This window comes from Clinocottus analis, unplaced genomic scaffold (genome assembly GCF_023055335.1).
Source record: "Clinocottus analis isolate CAN_PGR_092001 unplaced genomic scaffold, fCliAna1.0.p SCAF_15, whole genome shotgun sequence".
Lineage (NCBI taxonomy): Eukaryota > Metazoa > Chordata > Actinopteri > Perciformes > Cottidae > Clinocottus > Clinocottus analis.
In genome coordinates, this window is record NW_027175876.1 from 2,412,118 (window position 1) to 2,425,666 (window position 13,549).

Genomic DNA, 13,549 nt, shown 5'->3' on the forward strand with positions numbered 1-13,549 from the left:
TTTTTTTACACAGTTACTAGAAAGATTTTTTTTTTAAATAGTATCCGGCACCAGTGTGTTTAGCCTTTTAATTACTTGACCTATACGGCCTCATGTATAATGCATGTTTTCATGCGCTGCATATTTAGGCCTTGGAAAGACCACCTGCCAACCTGTCTTTGATTGAGGTGGAATTTAAAGTTGTTTTCTCAGTGGCGTCTCTTATCTTGCACCATTAAAGTGTGTGAAGCGTGGAGGCACACATGGAACGTGGCTCACCAAATGAAAGAGAGAAGGAAAAAATTGGAATTGTGTCCTTGAATATGTTAATGGGCGAGCGCCAACGAACGCCGGTACGAAACCGAATGCGGTGCCTGCAAATGTCACATTTGTCACGTGTTTTTCATGCTTAATGATCCACGTTTTCTCTCTGTTGCCCTCCAGTTAACGGATTGCCGGCGAGCTTCCCCCCGCAGGGCGGCGACGGTTTCACCGCTGAAGCGATAAACCCTGTATGTGCTTTCAAAATGTCTCTTTCCAGCGTTTCTTTGACCACAATCAGTCGGACAAGGGAGCGCGCTGACCTACAGCGCTTTAACCACGGACCCCCTCGGCGCCTTACAGAAGCTACCTTGGAAGGTCATCCGGCTTACAATGGGAACTCACACACACACGCTGATGTATGTCTCCCACTCAATAATATTTGCTTTACTCGAGTGACAATGTTCCATTTCCCCTCTCACAGGCGAGAGCTTTCCTTTCAGAAAGCTTGTGGAAACAGATGCGCAATGAGCGTTGTTGCTTTCGCCAAGTTGCTTGTGAAATGAGGCGTGTTGTTGCTAAAATGCTAATGCAATTTGGATATCTGGAGTGCTTTCCAACCCGCAAACTGAAACAAGACAACCCGGTCAGTTTGGTGTGTGCTGTCGAGATGACATGTGAGTCAACAAGCCAATCAGACGTGGCTCCAAATCCTACGTTACGTGACGACTCCTTTGAGTATACGACAGCGTCTCTCCACCGACGGCTCGCCAATTGGTGGAAAGCCAATCGTAGCAGAATGTGTGTTGCGAGCAAAGTGTTGGGACGGTATTAGACAAATTATGAAAAAAAATGGAAAGCATGCAAACATGTCCTCTGGGGAAGTTGTTGCTGTGTAGCAAGTCTGACTGTTACGACAGAGACGAGCGTCGACACCCTTTTAGTCCTTGAATTGCCCTTTTCTAAAGGTTTTTTGAAAAGCATTTACACCACACATTCTGAATATTTCCTTAACACCATAGCTGTGACATTGTAAAAAAGTGAGAACGATGAAAAACCTTGACACTGAGACCGTCCAGGGTCGCGCAGGATTGTTCACGATTGACGTTTTCGTCTGCCGATGCGGTCGTGCACCTCGAGCGCTTCATTTCTCTCCAGCCCACGCCGGAAGGAAAATGCAGGAATTTTTTGTTCAGGTCTGGTGCGTGTGTGCTTTGGCATGTTGTGCAGAATATGCGGCGCCCCAGAGAGCCTCGCAGCAGCTGTCGGTCTTTTGTGAAAAAAGAAAAAAGAGCTGGTGGGCAAGACGCTGTACCAGCTCGTACACGCTGGCTGCGTTGGAGGAGGGGAGGGCGATCCGCCAAGACGACGGCGACTTCAGGGGGGCTCTCTGCTCGCTGCAACGGCGATAGCAGACGTCTGCGCCGCGGCGCCTCGGTCTTGTTCTGTAATCTCTTCCTATCTGTTGAGATTGAATGGATCTTTCTGAGGGTCCGTGATAAGTTGCAGCGCTGAAGGCATTAAGCGGATCTTTCTAAGACACCAGATTGCTCCAGATTTACTCCAATTAGCCGGCGAGGGGGGGGGAAAAAGAAGGAAAAAAATCCCTTATTGGACGGAGAGTCATTTTCCAAATTGATTCATGCGCATATTTTGAGAGGATGATATTTTACCCATTTGAGACTCGAGTTGTGTGGTCACAGGCGCTCAGTCTGTGCATGCAGAGTGGGGGCCAGGGGCCTCTTCAAGAGGGTCAACACTGTGGTAAATGATGTGTCACATACCAAGGTTTAATATCATATGTTGTGATACTTAGTGCAAGTCTTTGTCTGACAATTTATGGCACATATATTGGACATAATTCCAGAGCATCAGGTTTACAGGTAGACTGACTATTGATTGTCACGAGACACGCCTGAGGGGTGATGGGAAACGTTCGCTTGTTGACGATTGTAGAATTTTAAGCATCAATGCTAATCATATTTCCTCTGTTTCAAGGACGTGCTGTGTATATTTTTCATGTTTTTTTATCTGTAACGATGTGATTCTTGAGTTGATTCCAGCATTTTTTTTAACAACGCTCAGTTTCCATTAAAAGGTTTCCTCGGGCATTAATAGATGAAATTTCAAGATTGTATCAAAGCAAATATTTGTGTGTGTGTGTTTTTTTTCTTTTAAATGAAATATTTTCCATTCAAATGAGTGTGAAGTGCCGCTGGGCGGCCAGCGCACACATATTGTAAACATTCAAACAAAATGTTGTGGCGGCGTGAGACAAAACAACACAGGATTAGGCGTGTAAAAACAAAGCGTCTTAAATTGGGAAATACTCAAAGCGTTTATCTCGAACCACTTTCCCCTCCATATCTGGATTCCAACTGTTCCAAAAGGGACTCGCAGAGCGCTGCGAGAAGAAGAGTTGGTGCTTGAAAGAAAATGAAAGAGAGCGAGCGCGAAAGGCAAATCCCATCCCTCCCGCCGTACCCCGATTAATTAGTTCCAAGTTATCCATGAAAGTAATACACTGATAAGGCCAGGAACAAACAGAAGCCAATTACTAGCGTTTCCCTGTGAGCGCAGAGCTGCTGAACACCAGCAGCACTGATGGAAAACATTTAAGGCTGGGTCTTGTTGGCTGATTGGACAGGTGTTGGAGGGTGTTGGGGGGTGTTGGGGGGTGTTGGAGGGTGTTGGAGGGTGTGTGCGAGCGCTCTCTTTGCCTGGCGGCGCGTCTTTTCATCACCGAGCCAAGAACACGGCCTTATCAAGCTGCTCTCGCCGATGATGGAGATGAGACCTTCGCATAAAACAGTCGACGACAACAGAGTGTGAATGAATAGGGATCCTTGACACCTGACCTCGAGGACCACACAAATATGCACACACACACACACACAGATACACACACACACCCACACACTCGTGGCAAAAGCGTCCTGGCTAACATGTCTGAGTAATAGCTCGTCATGTTAGTGTGCTTCTTCTCGTGCTTCACGCCGCTGTAATCCCGCTGCTGCAACGCCATCGATACGTCGATGCATCGATTCTGCCGCCGCCATGCTTCACAAGCAGCCTTTGACTCGCGATAAGAGTTTTTCGACATCAACCCAAACGGCTGGATTCTGCTGCCCAGCGCATAATTAGGGATTGATTAGCGGCCGACTGGTCTGCTCATGCATCACGCTCAAAAACCGCGGGGGGGTCGGGAGCTTTCAGCAGGTTCTCCATCTGTGTTTTTGTGCCCGTTTCAGAGCTCTGGCAGTCTAAGAGTGAGTGGATTTATTTAGAAGCGTTACAGCTACGTTAGCATGCATTACGGCCAACCTTGAGTCTCGCTTATTGCAGCTGGAGGGTCCGCCTCCAAAACCCACCTTCGACCTGACATCCATTTTCCTCCTAGTCGTTGTCATCTATTCTCCTCAAACATAATAATCAAGGCCAACCCCCACCAGTCTGCCAGCGGTTCAACATGAAAGCAACAAAGCAACTTTTCTTTTCTTCCTGTGATGTGGGTGTGTCCCCAGACATCACTCACACACACACACACACAAATACACACACACACACACACCTTTCCTCCCGGCGAGGGAGAATGTCTACAAGCAGGATTGATTTGTTCCGGAGTCGAGCTACGTAAACGCGGCCATGCCCTCGGGGAGTCAACAAAGCCTTCACGCAGGCTGGCTCGCCATTGGATGTGGCCGCCATCGGGAGATAATTGACTGTCAATTAAGTGACAGAGGCGACGACGTTAGAGTCGGCAGGAAGGCAGTAAATCACTACCTGTCTGTCAGACGCCATCGACTACCCCGGGCCTCGCCGCCATTCCCTCTCCGGCTCTATTTCTAGCGTATACAACCACATCGCACATATCCTGCTCTGGCCCCGCCCCGTCTTGCTCTGCTACACGTATGTAGCTAACCCTCAACCCTTTTATTTTGTTATTTGTGCGATCTGAGCTGGCGAGTGGCACCGAAGCAGCGTTCACCCCCGGTAAGCCCTATTGAGCTGCTAGCTTTTGTCTGCAGACGCAGCGCTGTGAAGCAGTCGATAAGTTTAAGAGACCTTCAAATAGACGAGTCCAGGAGCTTCAGCTGGAACAAACATACACGACGCCGTGTCTCTCAAAATAAGGGATTTCGCTTTTTGCATGCGACGGCAGCATATTCCTCAGTTTTCTGTGTCGTTTTGAGTGCCAATTTGTTTAGAATGGAGCTCTGATCCTAATCAAAGGGACTCCAGTGATATGCCAATTATCCAGGCTCATAATCAGACTTGATTCCAGCTGGAAAAAAAAATCGGTGCGCTAAGTGCAGCTTCCTGCAAACAACCTTTCAGTTTCTTGAGCTGTAAGCGGGGAGAGCGAGCGCTAGCTAGCTGCTCGTCGTTAGAGGAGAGAAGTCTCTCACCTGGAGCTCGTCTCTCTGCACCGGTTCACCAGCTGAGGCCGCGATAACGAAACTGAAGAGAAGACTGCTGTTTGAAGGGAGAAATTACGAGTCGAGGAACACGAGAAGTTGCGAGTGGCGGCTGTGGGAGGTTTTCCCTCGGAGCCGGGTGTATTGTTAAAGATAATGACAGTATAGCACATGTGTGTGTGTGGGATGGTGGCTAGTGCATTATTCGCAGTCTTACTGTTTCCATTTCATATCGCCAATAGCTGCACGCTACTGAAGGCCTCGTCTCGTCTACACAGAGAAAGAGAGAGAGAGAAACGCTAGTCAAATTCCCGCCGAGACGCTGTGAATTCAATCAAGCATGAGCGCACTTGAAGACAAGGAGGTCCAGATGCCATTTGAAATGCTGCAATCTTTTATGAATCATTAATGTGACAGTTGTCTGGCTCGGAGTTCAAGGAAGTGGACGGATTCTTTAGTGGAGCGCTTTGCGTAGCATTCTTACCGTTTAATGACATTTTATGACCACTTTATTACGGAGATGAGTCTATCTAGCGTGGTCGCTTATCTAATTGACACACACACACACACACACACACACACACACATTGGCATTTGATGATATGTGCGAGATGATGGAAAGTTGTTGAGAAAAGAGACGAAATAATTGACTCGGTCCTCCCACGGATGGGAGTGATATTCTGGCAACCTTGACATTCGAAAGTCAGTTTTGCCTTGTAGACATTCGATTGCTCTCAATTAACACCTGGAAAGTGACACTATACAGTCATAAATGCAATGGATGCCCACATTTCCCCTGCAGTGTGTCGCCGCTCGAGGCAAACTGCTGGTTTTGATTAGCGGCGGCTCTGCCATACCTCTGACGGAGTGAAAGGTCTGAGTCCCTTTAACTGCTGTGCTGATTCCTTTTTAATGTCTCGGTTAATGAAATAGCATTTTAATCCAACTTGTGGCACGTGGACACTGCTGCGTCAGTCTTCCATGCTGGCACGAAAAGCATTCATTTTGGGAACCAAGGGAAGAGTCGACATCCTGTCCTCTTTATCAGCAAAGTGGAAGAAAGACGGGTGTTTATTTAATTGAATTTTTAGGTAGAAAAGTAGTTTCTTCAGGACCAGCATCTGTCACTAGACACGCGTAAGCTCTTCTCTGAGCAGGTTGCTTTGAGTCATCCATTTTATTATGCTTCTCCTCTTTGTCCTGAGGAAGAAAGCTTTTGTCGTGACTGGTCGGAAATGTTTATGAGGCAGACAAACCCGAGCGCACGCAGAAGTCGCCATGGAGGGGAAGAAGAGATTAGTTTTTCACTTCTGCGAGAACGTGAACTGATGTGCTTTTGCCACAGGCAACAGATTTAAATGGCTGCGTGAGTGTTTTTCTTGGTGGTGTGTATGTGTGCAGGTTGTGAAACAACCTGGTCGTGCACGTGGTCTCTCTCATGGGTTACAAGGTTGATGTTGGTGTATTTCAACAACCCTATATGATTTATCTTTATAAAAACTGAAGTGAAAAAATGACGAGTCGTCTTTGTGCAGAGTCATGCTAGCGGTTTCCCCCTGTTTCTAGTCTTGATGCTAAGCTAACTGGCTGTAGCTTCAGTGTGCATAAGCTTACTTTACAAAATGTTGGACTATTTCCAAGTAAAGTAAAGACTCAACTGTCCGCAGGCCCGTTAAAGCTGAATAATATAACTTGCCATTTGTATCTGTCATCCACATTGGTAACTGCTTTGTCGGCTTTTACATAATCTTATCTTGCAGAAAAAAAGATATGTCCCCCCCCTCAGCTGCCCAGCTGCTTCCTCTGACCAACTTTCAATAGCCGTACATGCAAAGAGTCCGCTGTGCAATCTCATATTTCCCCCTCTCTGACTCCGTTTTTCCGTGCTTGCTTTTGAGTTGATAAATAAATCTTTACAGAAGTATCCGGCTCTCTCCGGTCCTGGAGGCTTCAAAATCCATAACATTAGTTCCATCTCGCCCCTTGCTCACAGACAAACCGACAAGTGCAGGACCAAGATAAAAGCCCAAGTGATGTGAAAACATTATGTGAAAACGATTGCATTGCATTAGAATGGGCTTTCTAGGAAAACGAACAGCATCTACTCTCCAAGAGGTCATGGATGAGAGGGAGTTCTTTTTATTTTTTTGTATTCCTGTATGAGAGGTTTCCAGGCAGACCTGCATTATTCACTCGCTCTTCAACAGCATTAAAAGCCTGATATCTGCCCGCATAAAGAAACTGCTGCTGCAAGGTAAACAACGGTCCCGATGCAGTACTGAGAGGGAGACCGTTAACGTGTGCAAATAATTGCACAACTTAATTCAAGAGCTCTTTCATGCATCTCCCTTTGACTCAAACTGCCACAGGTTTATTATTATGCAGGCGTTTCTGAAAGAGGAAAGTCCAGACTCCCAATGAGCTCCCCCATTATTTCTTCGAATACCTGAAATCAGAGTTAAAGCTGCAATTTTTGGTTACATGATTTCATTGATTGGATTTGTCTTTCTCTGCTTACAGTATCTTAGCATTTGCTGGCAGCATTAATGCCACATTTGCTTCAGTGTTAGCAGATTCAAGTCTCTCAATCTAGTGCAGATATTTCCAGCTACGTCTCGCGCATGAACTGACAAATGCAGCACTTCTAATCTGTGTTATTCAGCAGGGGCATAATTTTCTTCTCCAGCGGTTTCCTGATTGAAAGAGATAAGTAAAATCAAATGTACCCACAAAGAACATACAGAAATATACTCAGAAGGAACATATAGAGGCTGGTTGTGGAGGTATACAACTCCACAGCAGTGATTAGATTGAAGAATACATTTGTACCAAAGGTTTTTGTTTTTTCCATGTCTAGAATCGTTTCCATAGTCCTGGGAACTGCTGAGGAAATGGAGCCCAACCGGCCCCGGGCTCGGCTGGGCCTATCATCCAAGATGAGAACATTTAGAGAACGTATTATCTGTGTGCCATTTTTTGGGGGGCTTTTGAGACATTTAGTTTCCCCTCAGCAGACCCACTAACAGTCTTACATTACCAATTGACAGAGCTATGTTAAAAACCAGTTCATTGAGCTTTTTTGATTACGCGCCTGAGCTAAATGAACCTCATTATCTGAGGTTACAATCCGTCCAAAAACCTTTTTAACGCCCCGAGCTATTCCATTAAAAACTTTAAAAAATCTGCATATCTTTTCGTTTTTTTGTCTAATCAATGAAAAACTAAATCTGCATCACGAACCGCCGCAAAAACCAGCAGGTTAATAAAGCATTGATAGGAGAAAAGTAATTTGCGTTGCTTCTTATTCTACAACTGGAGGAAAATGGCTTCAGGTTTATTCGCCTGATTTTTATCAGCTTCCTCGCTGGTGTAAAATCTTTATCAGCTAACAAACCTCAAAACGATTTGAGGGGAGTTTGGACCCTCACAATGACTGTGTGTGTATTACACCCCCAATCGCTTGGCTGATTGGGAAAACAATATGATCGCAAGCGGCAACTAAAATTCTATTCAAGCATTTCCTTTCAGATTGATTCTCTCTCCTCTCCTGTTTCTTCCGGGTTACAAAAAGCTTTCGTCTACAACTCTCCAGGAAAAAATATACCGCAGTGAAAACAACATTAGCTAGGAAAAGAATCAGACCGCAAACTCTAATTAAACGCAACGTTTAGCTGATCCGCGTCTCTTTTTGTCTCCTCCACCCGAGCAGAGTTTGTGTGTGGTTCAATGTGAGAGCTCATATAAAGTGGAAGCTTCCAGGGTATTGCAGCACACAATAACTCAACAAATGCACTCGTGGAAAAAGACTGAAGTTTTAAACGTTGTTGCTTCCAGTTAGAAGCACGAGGGAATCGAATAAAACCCCGGCTCATCCCTCTGCCGTGATAATCTTTGGCATGATCCACTGATGCGGACGGAAAAAATGGTTGTTACAATGATGACAGCCGACTCGCATGCATGAGAGGAACCGGAGGAGTCAGATCCGCTGATATTTAGTCAATTCAAAAAATAGAAAATCCTCTATACTCTGTAATGATTGAAAGCTTGTGACGTCTTTCTATTTGGAGCCGGATAATAACAGGCCCTTCTTCTGAAGATCTTCTAACTTCGGAAAAACATTTTTTAAAGGGAGCATGTGAAATCCCTCTTGCACAAATCAAACAGACAACACCGGAGGACCAGCAAAAATATTTTCCTGCTCAGTTTTGTTTGCTCAGGCAAAGTCACTGAACGCAGGGAAACACAACAGTCTTCTTTTGATCTATCGTGCTTATTAATTCAATCTGCCCGTGTGTCAGGCGTTGAGCATAGCCCTTTTTAAATCCCGGTGAAGGGAAGGAAAAAAAAAAAAGTGGAGCGTGCTCTTTGTTTTATACGAGCATTTCTCACCCCTGATGACAAGGCGAGCGTCTTAACATCGTCTATTGTGCTGCTTTGTCACTGACAAAGACATCAACTTGTGACTCGCTCCTTATTCACTGATGAGTAATGAGAGCTCTTCCCCAGCTGGTGCTGCAGTCGCTGTTGTAGCATCTAGCCTTCACTGGCAGGCCACGTCCAACCTGCATCACCTCAGAATCAGCTCTGACAAGGAGCGATTCGGCTGCACGTAGGGTTTAGTTACTACCTACATGGGAAGATTATGTTGTGAAGTTATTCACTGTTATAGACCAGTGATTCCCAACCAGGGTATTATACCTCAAACCCCAAAATGATATCCATACATTTGTGCTCAGGAGGAAAATAAAACGCCCGGATTAAAAATTGGTGTAACTCTGATTTTAAGTAGATTTCCAATAACCAATAAGCTGCCCTTCATAAAGCCCATGAATGTGTCACTGCAAGCAGAGACGTTTAAATGGTTAGCTAAAATGCCAGCTACAATTAACAATGAATGAATAAACCGTTAGCTAAAGCTTAAAAAAGTAAAGGATATCTGTGCAACTTGGGGGTTGACAGTTGCATGCTTCACATGAATTCTTGCAGAGCTGTTCTCTAAAGCTGGGATGACAGAGTTGATGTGCAGTTCAGTGCACCAACCATAAAAAAGGACGGATGTAAAATGGTTAATAATCTACGGGATCACACGCATTCGTTTAGAACATAAGGATATGGATCCAGGGCCCCTATAATGGCGGCTCTGGGTCCCGTTGGCCCTGAAGGCAGCTTTAATGCTATCTTCAGCTAACTAGGTTATGAGTACATTAGCACTGCGTGTGATTCATACCGATGAAAAGACTGGAGAGACAGTGAGCGTGATTACTGACAGCCGCAGTTAAGCTGGGCCAACTGAATCAATATTATTTAGTTTAGCTATTATTGGTGTGACCCCAATCCGCCCTTTTAATGGCCCGGATCCATAATCTTCTTTTGTTCTTAGCAAAGGCACGTGATCCCACAGGAATATTAACCTTTTCCCATCCATCTCTTCCGCTGTTAGTGCAGTTTACTGCCATCTTAGCTTTAGTGCTCAGCTTTAGCGATTGAGTAGAAAAGCCCTTGAGAAAGGCTGCCAAAGCGGTTTTGCACCCTCAATGTATCTCCCAGTAATGTTTGTAGACAATAAACCATTCTATATGCTGTTGAAATAGCTCAAAGTAATGAGTTATGCTAACTGTTTCAACTGTGAGCATAATCAATTATGTTTAGCTAGCTGCAAGCTAGTTAAACTTACTAGCTCAAAGTAGCCTCATTAATTATTCTGGCAGTTAAAATAGTTGTGCTAAAAGTTATGCAGATTATTAAATAGCATAGGTTGAAGTACTTAGGTAATAATAGCAAATTGATATAGTTTGAAAATAGTTAGCGTAGCCTGATGAATTATGCTGTTTCAACTGTAAGCATAATTAATAATGTTTAGCTAGCTAGTTGAACTTGCTAGCTTAAAGTAGCCTCATGAATTATGCTAGCAGTTAAAATAGTTGTGCTAAAAGTAATGGAGATGGTTGAAATAGCTAAAAGTAGGCTCATGCGTTGAAGTACTTAGGTAATAATAAGTAAGCAAATTGATATAGTTTGAAAATAGTTAGTGTAGCCTCATGAATAATGTTCACTGTTTCAACTGTGAGCATAATTAATTACATTTAGCTAACTGGTTAAAGTTGCTGGCTAAAAGTAGCCACATGACTTATACCAGCAGTTGAAATAGTTTATAAAAACATATTCAGGCAGTGTTGATGAAGGCATTTCATCACTTTAGTTCTTCTGACATAGCTCTGCGGTTACAGACACTATTGTTGCCGATTATACGCCATACACATGTGATTTACAACCCACTAAAAGCTCTGTTAGACTGCATGATTGTGACTATTAAACTAATATAACGGCACAGTGTGAAATGTCAGTTGGTCCTGTAGCTGTATTATTCAGTGTGTGAAAGGCTCTGCATTCATGCTCAATAACCATGATGGTGACAGCACAGAGAAAGGTGCACTTTGCCGCTCGCAGCGATGAGAAAACTGCAGCCACAAATTTCAGAGCTGCTCGTCCGTCTTTCTAGCGAAACCACCTCCACTCCGTGACTCAGTCTGTGTTCGCTATTGTTTTAAAGGACAATTCAAGCATCTCAATTACTGGGCCTGTTCTCTCAGGTTGTGGAGGGTTTTTGGGGAATATGAATCAGATTATAGAGCTTCACGTTATATAAAAAACCACAGAGATGGAAACCAAAAAAAAACATGTTTTGATTTTAAGAAAGGACATCCTTCCTTTCTGATTTATTTGTCATTACATTTGAACATGTCTTTATTTGCACTATGTACATGTTGCCTTCACACAAGATAGGAAAAAAATCCCCAAAACATAAAACGTAATCAAACAAAAATAAAAAGTAAGGCTTAAGAGCACGACACGAAGAGAGCACTACCGCCCCGGCATTGAGGAACGCATTGAGCGATCGTCTTTGTTGCGTGGATGTGTGTACACTAACTCATCACAATGAGAAGGAAATAACAGCAGTGAAACCCGCGTACTGTTGTAACACATTGCACAATACCAGGTTGCCAAAGAAGCCAGATAAAAACACATCATTTTGAATGACACGCTACATAACACAAAGCATGTTTCATCGTTATCGGCAATAAAACTTTCTCCGAGAGATGAAAGCAGACGCACAGAGTCTTTCGGTATAGTTACAGTGGTGGTGATGATCTGTGCGCACGCCGACGTGGAGTCAGCAGGCTCTTGAGGCGCCACGGGGGGCAACATGTGGTCCGATGGTGGGGGTCGGTGGTTGTAAGGCCAGACGTAAACAGCGTGATGAGCAGAAACTCATCTGAAAAAGCCGGTGAATAACAGGGCCCCCGAACAAACACCGAGAAATCAATCGGCATTCAGCTTCCGACTGCCTTTTTGTTTATTCAAACAGGCAGCCGAAAATATAATTCAAAAGAAAAGCTTGGAGTCTTAGCTGCAGTTTTTTTTTCTTCTATTTAAGCAAAGCACACTGGAAACTTTCCCTCGTGGAGAGCATGGGCAAAAACAAAAAAAAGAATCACTCTTCATTAGTACGGCACAACCGACTTGCACGGTTATTTTTAAAATGTTCTCCGAGCCGAGGATGTGTTAATGGATTGTTTACTTGCAGGCTTTGACAGCAACCAGCGACGCCAAAAGTGGCTTATTAGTGAAATTAATGTGGTTGTGCTATTTTAGGGCTATGCTCCAGAGAGTACACGTTCCTTCAGAAAAGAAAAAAAAAAGAGTCATTATCAGGGAGCTAATTGTGCACCGTGAATGTCAGGTATGACTAATGCAGGCCCTGACGTCACCTCTTGAGGCTCGAGCTAATGGCTGCCTGGGTCTGCAACACAACAACAACATCTCTGTAATCAATAATCCCTTCATACAAAGAGAATCGGTGAACTTGAGCAATAATTCTTGACATTTTTGAAGGAACGAATTGAAGCGTCTCAATGCTTTATTACTGTGGAACATCCTCTGTTTTTAATAGCCGAATTGGGGAATGTGATTTTAAGCATTGCACAAAATATGAGCCACTTCACAGCCGGATCAGTTTTAATGTTTTTTTTTGTTTTTTTATTATGATCTAACAAAAACAAGTTCTACATCCAATCAATCATGCGTAGCAGTGTACTGCTGGCATAGCTAGAGTCATGCGAAGAATAATTGACCACGGATAAATTCAAAGCTGTCGGACTGCAACACTTTTTTGTTTATATGCACAACCCTGGAGGATGGGTGAGGCCTTTTAATGGCATTATCTACCAGATTTAAAACTTCCTCGGCCATTGTTGACGGCTGATGTTTCCTTTCACACTGCCTTTCCAGATGCGGCGTTTTTTTGGGGGGGGGGGGGGGGGGAGATACCGCGCGCCGGTTTTCCCCCCGGAAATTTCGGACCATCTGGCCACCTTGCATACGGCGCTTTACTTCAAAAGGCTTCGACACCGTGAACATTACTTAAAGCACGATCAATCAAAGTGAGTTCAGACGGCAGGGAACACAAAAAGACAAACGTAAAAAGAACAAAAACAAAGCACATTTGCATGTACGCAGGCAAACCCTATCTGGCGTGAACAGATATTGTTAGATTCCAGGGCATGTCTTTGATGGATGGACACCTCCTCGGAGGTAAAACACAGGCCCGAGGCTCCATCGAGAGTCTTGTTATTCATGCCAGTGCATATTGTTCACCGAGACCAAAAACAGCCTTTTAATCACGTGTTTTTTTTTTCTTCTTCTCTCGGAGCTTTATTCTTCTTTGATTGAAATGATAATCAACGGTTGTGTTTTTCGGGAGTTTCTCCAAAAAAGAAATGAAAGCCCTCTCCGTCAATGTTGAGAGTGGTCATCTACGTACTTTGAGGCAGGTAGCCCACAGACAAATGGCAGCCGTGGTGTTTTTGCAGTCGACGAGGGCAGCGGGACGG